Genomic DNA, 9,866 nt, shown 5'->3' with positions numbered 1-9,866 from the left:
AACTAATTGAATTGTTCTGTGCTCCAACCACAAAGTTTACTAATTACAAGTTGCTCTTACTATACGAACACACACATGTATTATAGGTGGGAAATATAAGTGTTTTGCTTATAAAATTAATTCAGTTTCATTTATATCGTATAACCATGATTCATGTCATCTCAGTGTTTTTGTTTTTTTCGGACTTCTTAATCTCTCAGGAAAACAGCCTTAATTACATACACATTATTTTCTTGAGGTTATTAATAATGAAATAAAGCAAAAAGTAGCAAATGCGAAGCATTAGTTAATCTGCTTTGATTATAACAATACAGGGAAGTGAGTACACAAAGTTACTTACTGAAACACAACTTTGTAAAAGACGTACGTTGGTGTGAAATGCTTCTAGTGAAACAGCTGGACTATTTAAGCTAGCTTCCCTGACAGAATGTAGTAATTAAATATGCACTCTAGTTCCATATCTACATAGAAAGATGGTATTCTATATGCAATATGATGGCTAGGCTCTCAGAAAATACTGTATGTTATTCGCAGGTGACCATACTCTCACCAGTTACCCAGAATTACCTATCTTCGCTTACAAACGAGTCCCTGAATTTGTCTATTTGTTTAAACTCCTCTTTTATTATTCTATCTACTTCCTTGATCTGCAGATTTTAGTGTTATATTTTTTTATTTTTTTTCAGTAAAATGAAACTTAGCGATTATTTCTAATATCCGTTATTTCAATTTGCAAAATGTCTGAAGGATTTTCTTAACCTTATTCACTAAGAAGTAAAAGAATTCTACGAAGAGACAATTTAATTAACATCTGTACATCAGCAAATTAATAGATAATTAGACAACACACAAACAGAATTTCCCGAAAAATAATATCTTAAATTTTTTGTATGCAAATTTCGTAATGTACAAGTGGCAGGTATTTAATATCAAATTTTTTTGTCCCCGGTGGGACAGCGGTAAGCCTTCGGATTTATAACGTTAAAATCAGAGGTTCGATTCCTCTCGGTGGACACAGCAGATACCCCGATGTGGCTTTGCTACAAGGAAACACACACACACACACGCATCAAATATTTTTGAATAAATGTACTTAAACTTCGAAAGAATTGAATGATGAAATCCATAGTTTAAAACTAGAAACCTATGAAACGAAATCCTAGTTTTTATCAGTGGTATACTTGTAGCAAGGGCTTAAAAGGCTCTTCGGAAAGTTTCCTATAGAAGTTTCTCTTTACATCCTAAGCCTTTTCCTACAATCACATAAGTACAATACTGTCCTATCCCCCCTTTCCGTTGTTATGTGTACTTTCTCTTTGTCACTTAATCACCTAACTTAACTAACATTTTTAAACAATAAATGATACAAGAATTAATATGATTATAATCCACTACTGGCTCCAGTTCCATGATTTGAAACATATTTTGCTGTCCACACTTTAGTAAAACTCGATGATAAGGAACTATTTTTCAAAAAGTAGGAAGGGTATTGAGTCTTTGGCTATACGTACTTGAGTGACTTTTCCCCTCCAGAACTTTCTACATAACTAACATTCCGGCAGAAAAAAGTTAGTAATTTTAATTATGAATACAGAGGGCTTAGGACGTTATGTCAAAACGTTTTGGCTCCTCATCACGTCACCACAATCCATGTCGCCACGTCTGGTCATGCACTGTCTGACGACCATGAATCTTGACAATAGCCCTGCAGCGTAGTATCAGTTGCAAAAGACTTCATCGTGAGACTGTCATGTCCAAAGCACACAACTCCCTGTTTTCTGGCTTTCCATACTCTTTCTTGTTTACGAGGACGACGGTTTCCGAGCGCCTGTTTCAACAGTCCGCTCGCTCAGAAACCCATTCGTATTGCGTTTGTCGATTTCACCTGTATGTCTCCAGCTGCTTGATGTATGTGGAAACTGGAATGATATATCATAGAAGAACTCGTGTATACTTGACATGTGTCACTTTTACAAACTGAGATCCATCTTGATGACGTGGTTGGCTTTTGCCACTGGCCTTTGCGTTTGTTGATACTCACCTGTCACAAGTTGCTGCATGTTGCTTATCACAGCTGGGGTAAGACTTGTTACAGGTTTTTTATATAAGGTCCTGTACCCCAAGTTGATCCATATTCTTTTATTTTCAGATTCCATTAAGTACATACACGGAATATTCCCGTTGTGAAAATTCTATGTCCAGAGCTTGAGACATCTTCATGGTGTGAGTGTATGGATATTGATATTTTGCATCAGAAAGCGCTATTACATAGCCTTTCCAGAAGCGATCAATTTTTGGTGGCATCACGCTACCTACCAACGCAACGTCAAACAAAGTCAGAATGTGGTTCTGATACATATCGTTCGTTCCATCGTGACTTTATATTAGCTGTAGTTGTCATGTGATTTGCTCATTCATTTGCATATTCGAAATCGTTTTAATATAATGAGTTTAACTCTGTAATACTACTACGTTTTAAAGGCAACACATATGAATAATGGCAGAATTTCAACCCTTGTCCCCAAATACTTTCATGATTTCACTCTAGTGATGAGCTTAAATATATTTCACCCAAATGTTTAAAGTTTTTTCAAGAAATTCGACATGTATGTGTTAGTGTATGAACCATGAATAATTGTCATTCGTGTTGAATATTTCAAGTTCAAGTAAAATGTATTGTAAATAATAAATATGGGTGCACATAGAGTAACCATAGATTTAAATCGTACTAGCTGTGCTTATTTAAAGCGATAGAGATATAACGTTACAAGTAGTATTTATCTCTCTAGCTACCTATAGAAATTGAATATTTGTAAAGACTTTGATCATAATCATTCATTTCTCAACTTTCGAAAAGTATTGTGGCACAACGGTATGTTTACGGACTTACAACGCTAGGAACCGGATTTCGATACCCGTGGTAGGCAGAGCTCAGATATCCCATTGTGTATCTTTGTGCTTAATTATAACCAGCCAAACAACAACCAACCAAAAAGTATTAAAGCTTATCGAGAGAAAGCAATCACTTCTCAGACCAGCGTCCTCATAAAACCATAACTCCACCCTCACAGACCCATGAAGAGCTTGATCTGATCAGATGACACTTCCGTAACCCCATCCCTAGAGCGTGTAGATAATTTCTAGACGTTGTTGTTATGGTTTACTGTGTGCGTGCAGCTGTCTAACCAAGCACCCGTGATGCAGGTGTGTGTGTGCATAAAAAAAATTTAACATCGTGTGTTGATTTTTGATATATAAACGTGACGTAATCTCGGATCAGGTCAGCGCTTGACCATTTACTTCGTTATATAGTATTATATGATAACGTGCTATTTCAGTTAACAGTCACAGAAATCGAACACGTGTAATAAGGAAAATACCAGGGATGTTATAAGAATATCCACCTACGGCTTCTTCAGAAATATTGGTACCAAGGCGCTGGAAAAATAAAACTGATAGTATTTAACTTTTGCGCGTTGAACAGAGACTTGTATGGTTTGTGTTAAGCGTAGAGTTGTTGAGGTTAAATGGAAATGTACTGAAAGCGGATGACGGGGTGGTGCTCACGTGATGTTTACGTGAACAATTTCCTTCTCGATCGTAAGGCTAGATGGACTTGCTTGTCCATTTCCTTACTTGAAACCTGCTAAGTCAACTATCGCTATTTAGGTTTTTGCAGAGAAAGGTTTCAAGGTAGGTAAAATACTTTTAGTTTGTTATACGTTGTGTTTTTTTTTTTGAAAAACACATAAAATAAAAGTGTAAAATATACATTTCAGAAACATTAAACAATAACAACGTATGAAATGCCTTTTTTCATCATGGTATTACAAATATATTTCGGAGGCAGTGAACATGAGTTGGAAATGTTAGTATGGTGTATTAGACCAAACAAATAGATTAATCTGACATTATGATCGTTTGTATTTTAGTGTTCAGTATTATCTATAGAAAAGTGGCTTCTGTTTATTTAGTCACTGGTGGTTGTGCGCTATTGACTGTCAATCCAAAAGTCTGATTCTACGCCTTAGGATCGATTTCATGGTATTAATTAGTTTTTAAGAGCTTCATTCCTAGTTGAAAATTACTTAGATATAGAACAAGGCTTCATTTTTTGAGATATCTAAATCAATGGTATAACAAGTACAATACTTCTAGGATTAAAGGCATATGACAGTAGTTTGCGAAAATAATGGTTGTATAAATCTGACTCCGAGAAAAGGTCAACTAGAGGTCATTTGGAGGCGAAATTAAAAAATAATCACAATATTCATTTAGAGTTACGAAGTTTAAAAAGGCATAAATATATGTAGAAATTGATTAAGATGTGCGAATGTCGCGTAGAGTTCAGCAAAGGTCAACATTCTAAAATTTTCCATTTTCCAAAATAATTAATTTGAAGGTACCGCATTGGAGCCATTTAAAACGTGTATTCAAATATATTTGGTATGTGTTTTTTAAGAAAGTACCGTAGAAAATATTTAAAAATTTAAACTTACATAAAGTCGAAACATTATCGTTGGGTATAAAGTAACATTTTGTTAGTTCCAATTTGTATACAAAAGGATGACAACGATAGATCTGTTGACTCACTGTTTTAAACACAAAACATGAACATTTTCCTAATGTATGAAACAATAAAGGAGCATATAGACAACAGTGTTTACTTTATAATGTGCAATATAGTACTCGTTACTTAGGTCAACATGTGTGTTGTAGTGAATGTCCTGGATAATAACATTTGTAATGTTTGTTTTCCTTTCATTTAGGCCTAGTATGGCCTGGTGGATAGGGCGATCGACTCGTAATCTGCAGGTTTGAATCTTGTCATCGAACACGCTCATCCTTTCAGGTGTAGAGGCGTTATGATGTGTAGGTTAATCCCATTTTTGTTGGTAAAATAATAGCCCAAGAGTTGGCGGTAGGTGGTGGTGCCTTTCTTTTAGTCTCTCAGTACTAAATTAGGGATAACTATCGCAGTTAGCCCCGGAGTAGCTTTGCACGAAATTCCAAGCAAACCGAATCCTTTCTCTTTGTTACATTTTTTAAAATATATTTCACCTTGATCTTTAGTCTTTTTTATCCTCTGCAACAGATAAACAACACAAAAATAAATTGATGTGGTGTTGGAAACTTAATTTATGATTGTAGGATTATTATAAACATTTCGAAATTACTAAGAATGACGGCAAAACTTTTGTGGTTTCTTTTGAGAACATTGACGCCTTATACACTTTTGATTTTTTAGATGTTATATCATTAAAGGTTTGTGTACATGTAAACAGACCCATCTGTAAAGTTTTCATTACCTTCTATGAAATATAATTATGAATTTCAATTATTACAACATTCGTAATAGTTGGAACTACGTCCTATACACATGCTTCAGTTTAAATGTCATATTATTTAATATACAAATGCCTATAATGAAGGACAACAAGGGACCTAATGGTCCGTCTAGGCCATCCAATCAGTGACACTAAACTAAAAAATTAAAATAAGACACTCAAACCCAGTCCTGATCATTCAAATATTTATAAACCCTTATGTTAAACTTCCTTATTTTAACTGCATTCACCACATCTGAAGACAGCCCATTAGCTGTTTTAGCTGAAGAAGTCTCCTACCTCGACAAAATGTATTCAATTCTTAATTTAATTCCTACTTAGTGTTTTGTGTTACTTGCGAGTTATTTGCATCCTTTAACTACCTGAAAGACTTTGATATCATTAATCCAAGAAAATAATGTATATTTCAGTAAACCTAATGGTTTAGATTTCATATAAACATATATGATGAATAAAGTAGGCAGTTTTAAAGACCACACATATTTATTTAAAAATATTTTAATGACTTTGGTGGACACAGGTCATTTAGTATACGAATTGTAAGTAATTTAAGCTTTATTTCATCATTGTATGATAGAATAGGTGATTTTCTTTATTTCATTGTGATGTGTTATGTATTTTAAGAAATTATTGGAACACAAGTTTGAAAATAGAAATTCCTCATGGGCATAAAGCTGTAACCTTATCATTGGGTAAAATAATATTCCCCCAGTGTCGTGTTCTATATTTTGGTATAAAGCTGTAACCTTATCATTGGGTAAAATAATATTCCCCCAGTGTCGTGTTCTATATTTTGGCATAAAGCTGTAACCTTATCACTGGGTAAAATAATATTCCTCCCAGTGTCGTGTTCTATATTTTGGTCTAAGCAGAGGTAAAGAGATGACTACGATAACTATGTTGGTTAACTGTTATTACCAGAAAACTTGAAAGGTTCTGTGATTTATCAATAAATAAATGAGCACATACTATTTACGTCAACAAGTGTGGTTCAGTTCTTCTTACTTAGGGCGACATCTGTGTTTCATATACATACATGGTTTAATTACGCACTGTGAAATATTATTAAGGATCTAAATTATTACGTCATTCGTGGTAATTGTAACTACGTTCTTCACTAGTAGTTCGGTTTGAGACCATAGCAACTATTATTACTCAGTGTTAACGCATGTTATCCATTTTCTTCTTTTTTTTTCCTTCAATCATTTTGTCAAAAGTTTGTGCAGTGTAAAGACTGCCTCCATCAGTCGCTATTTATTTTTCTATAATATACATTCCATCAGTTTTACTAAAAGATGCATTCTTTTCTTGGCTTAATTATATAACAGTCTTTAAAGTAATTAAGGATGCAAATAACACAAGAAACTAAATAGAAATGATGCATCTTATTTTTGCTTAAACATTTTCACTTTAAACTACCTGAATTTGGTCAACAGAGGTCATTTATTACAAAAACTGATTGACCCCCCCTGGTGGTTCAGGGATAAGCTTGAGAGTTTACAACACTAAAAATCTGGATTCGATATGAATACACCTGTTAGAAAACAAGAAAAAAATCATATGTTATAGGAAGTGGGAAACCATTCTCATATGATGCATCAATACGATAAGTTTTAACGTGTAGAGGTACTCATATTCTCATATGATGCATCAATACGATAAGTTTTAACGTGTAAAGGTACTCATATTCTCATATGATGCATCAATACGATAAGTTTTAACGTGTAGAAGTACTCATATTCTCATATGATGCATCAATACGATAAGTTTTAACGTGTAGAGGTACTCATATTCTCATATGATGCATCAATACGATAAGTTTTAACGTGTAGAGGTACTCATATTCTCCTAACTAGAATCTTATAAATGACTTTGATGACCTTCAAATGGCGTTAACGCAAATCATAATGCGTTTAAATATATATATTTCTAACTTCTGATACATATAAACGGCTACTTTGACATTTTTATTAAACATAATCCACGAGTGACCTTTTATAACCTCTATTTGACCTCTTCTCGGGGTCAGATTTATGTAACCAGCATTTTCATAGACTAGAGTCACGACCTTTAATTCTAGATAGATTATATTTTGTTATACCGTGGGTAGGGGTATCCAACTGCCCAGAACGTGGTATTCCATCCTTGTCTAACCTGGACAATGAACCTGACTGCATAATGTATTTGGAATCACCATCATTAAAAGTTTCGTAATTTTTGTTTGTTTGTTTTGGTGACTTAGTCATATTAGATAATAACTAACAAAAATGCACTTCAATTACAATAGCCAGTTGACATTTTTACAGTAAATCGAAAACGAACAGAAAATTCTTTTTTCGATTGAATTTATCACCTTAAACCGTTTCATCGATCTTTTCAAGTACAATAGAAAATTCAAATAACCTTGTTGGAGTCTATAATATACTGCTAGTACAATCGTTGAACCCTAAAAATAGGTCCTACCCGAAAAAATAAAAGGAACCAGGTTGTATTTAATATCGTTATAACACCAGTTCTCAACATTTTGAATAACAAGGACCAGCTCGCTGCTTACCTAAGCTGTCATAGACTATTAAAATACAAGTACAACGAAAATCCATTACGAATTACATATCAATATTCTGTCATATTTGTTTGTTTTCGTGAAATCCCGCGTACTAGCAAGGTAGTTGAGACGGATTGGCGCCGGTACCCGAACCAGAGGCTGAGAAATACTGCTGTGTAATATATTCAAAATCCGCTTTGGTTAAAGTTTTGTATGTGCAATTTTTTTTTTATAAATTTGTCTCACAACCACTGAGATACAAAACTAGTTTTCAACCTGTTAAGTCTGAAGTTATGACTATTTAAAAGTTTGTTTGTTTGTTTATTTTGAATTTCGCGTAAAGCTACACGAGGGCTATCTGCGCTAACCGTCGCTAATTTAGCAGTGTAAGACTAGAGGGAAGGCAGCTAGTCGTCACCACCCACCGCCAACTCTTGGACTACTCCTTTACCAACGAATAGTGGGATTGACCGTCACTTTATAACGCCCCCACGGCTAAAAGGGCGAGTATGTTTGGTGTGACGGAGATTCGAACCCGCGACCCTCAGATTGCGAGTTGAGCGCCCTAACCACCTGGCCATGCCGAGCCGTCTATTTAAAAGTAATGGTAGTGAAGTTGCGTAACCACAGAAAGTGTATCGCAGAAGAAGATCTTTACAAATAGCGGGGAAGTATTTTTCGTCTTCGTAAGAATAAAGAAAGGTGGTCTTGGCTTTTTGTAGTTAGGTGTTTTGGTTAAAATAACTAAAAATAAGGGTAAACGTGTCAACTTATGGGACTTCTTCTATTCTTTTTGGGTTACTTGACTGGCGTTATTTTGTTTTTGTAGTTAAACCTTCCGGATGCAATTTCCTTTTGTTTTTTTGTGGCAGCAAGCAAAATGGCCATGGTTCATTTGAAAGCATAACATAATCAGATAAACTTTCTCGTAACGAACCAGACCATAGAAATATTGAACAGCAGATCCAGGCTTAAAAATTATAATCGTTCTTTTGCTTATTAAAATAAGAATTCGAATAATGAAAGTAACGTAACTTCTACCCATGCATTCAATTTTAAAACCTGACACTCCCACGTGTTATTTAATTGTAATGCGATAATGCTGGCTGATGGTATGTTAGATATTTAATAAGTATAAATTATAATTATTACCTGTAGTTTAGACCACCTAGTGGCAAAATATGGCGAACAGAAAATAAATAAATGGTTGAACGAACTAGGTATGCCAAATTGGCAAAATCTACCCAAGTTGCTATATTTATAGCATTATGAAGGGGGACTGGGCACATAGTAATTGACCATAAATTTACTGTTAGAATAAAGTTTTGATAGTTTATAAGCATGTCAAGTTTCATCAAGGTTGGATGTTATCTTAATACCTTTCCATCTTCATTTCTGTAATACTATGCGTAGCAAATATTGAAGACCCTATGTAAAATACGGTTAATTATGTAATTTGCGTTCTTATATTGATAAGTGAGAAGAAAATTATAAAGAAAAAGGTCATCACCTGTTTTATCTTACAGGCACAATAATGTATTTATAGATTCCTGTCGTTTAGATTTTAAGGATAGTACAAACTTATCTTCCTGGGCGATCTTGTCGCCAAAGTTATTATTACTGTAAAAACCTCATTTTCATTACATAGTTTCTGATGAAGTGCATGCAGTAAAGTGTCACGATAAACAATTTGATGAAGTCTAGTAAATTGTTAGCATGATAAACATCTTTTAGGTTCCTATTAGACGCACCTGGACTTTTTTAGTGTTGTACAGTCCCAGTAAATTCTAGCAACGTTGTTTTTCAAAGCCAGTCGGTCCAAGAGGATGCTTCATTTAGAAAAATGTTGGGTTAACGCTGGAATACCACATATTTTCGCCCAGAATCATCGATCTTTCCATCGGTATACCACTGCATAATTAATTATATATAGGAAAATATTTCAAGCAGTTATTGTATGTATGTTTTGGAAT

The 9,866-nt window shown here is 34.3% G+C and overlaps 1 long non-coding RNA gene across 2 annotated transcripts in view; it reads left to right on the top strand.

The window, feature by feature from the left end:
• The first annotated feature begins 1,065 nt into the window (after nt 1–1,065).
• LOC111086761 overlaps nt 1,066–9,866 on the top strand; it is a 30,782-nt gene continuing 21,981 nt past the window's right edge. Inside the window, exon 1 of one of the 2 annotated variants that reach the window (XR_002611485.1) lies at nt 1,066–3,693. This is a non-coding gene — a long non-coding RNA (uncharacterized LOC111086761). The remainder of the gene's footprint in view (nt 3,694–9,866) is intronic. The other variant, XR_002611486.1, reaches the window with a different exon arrangement.

The sequence above is a fragment of the Limulus polyphemus genome, unplaced genomic scaffold (assembly GCF_000517525.1).
Source record: "Limulus polyphemus unplaced genomic scaffold, Limulus_polyphemus-2.1.2 Scaffold1405, whole genome shotgun sequence".
Classification (NCBI taxonomy): Eukaryota; Metazoa; Arthropoda; class Merostomata; order Xiphosura; family Limulidae; genus Limulus; species Limulus polyphemus.
This window is presented reverse-complemented; position numbering and strand designations above follow the sequence as displayed.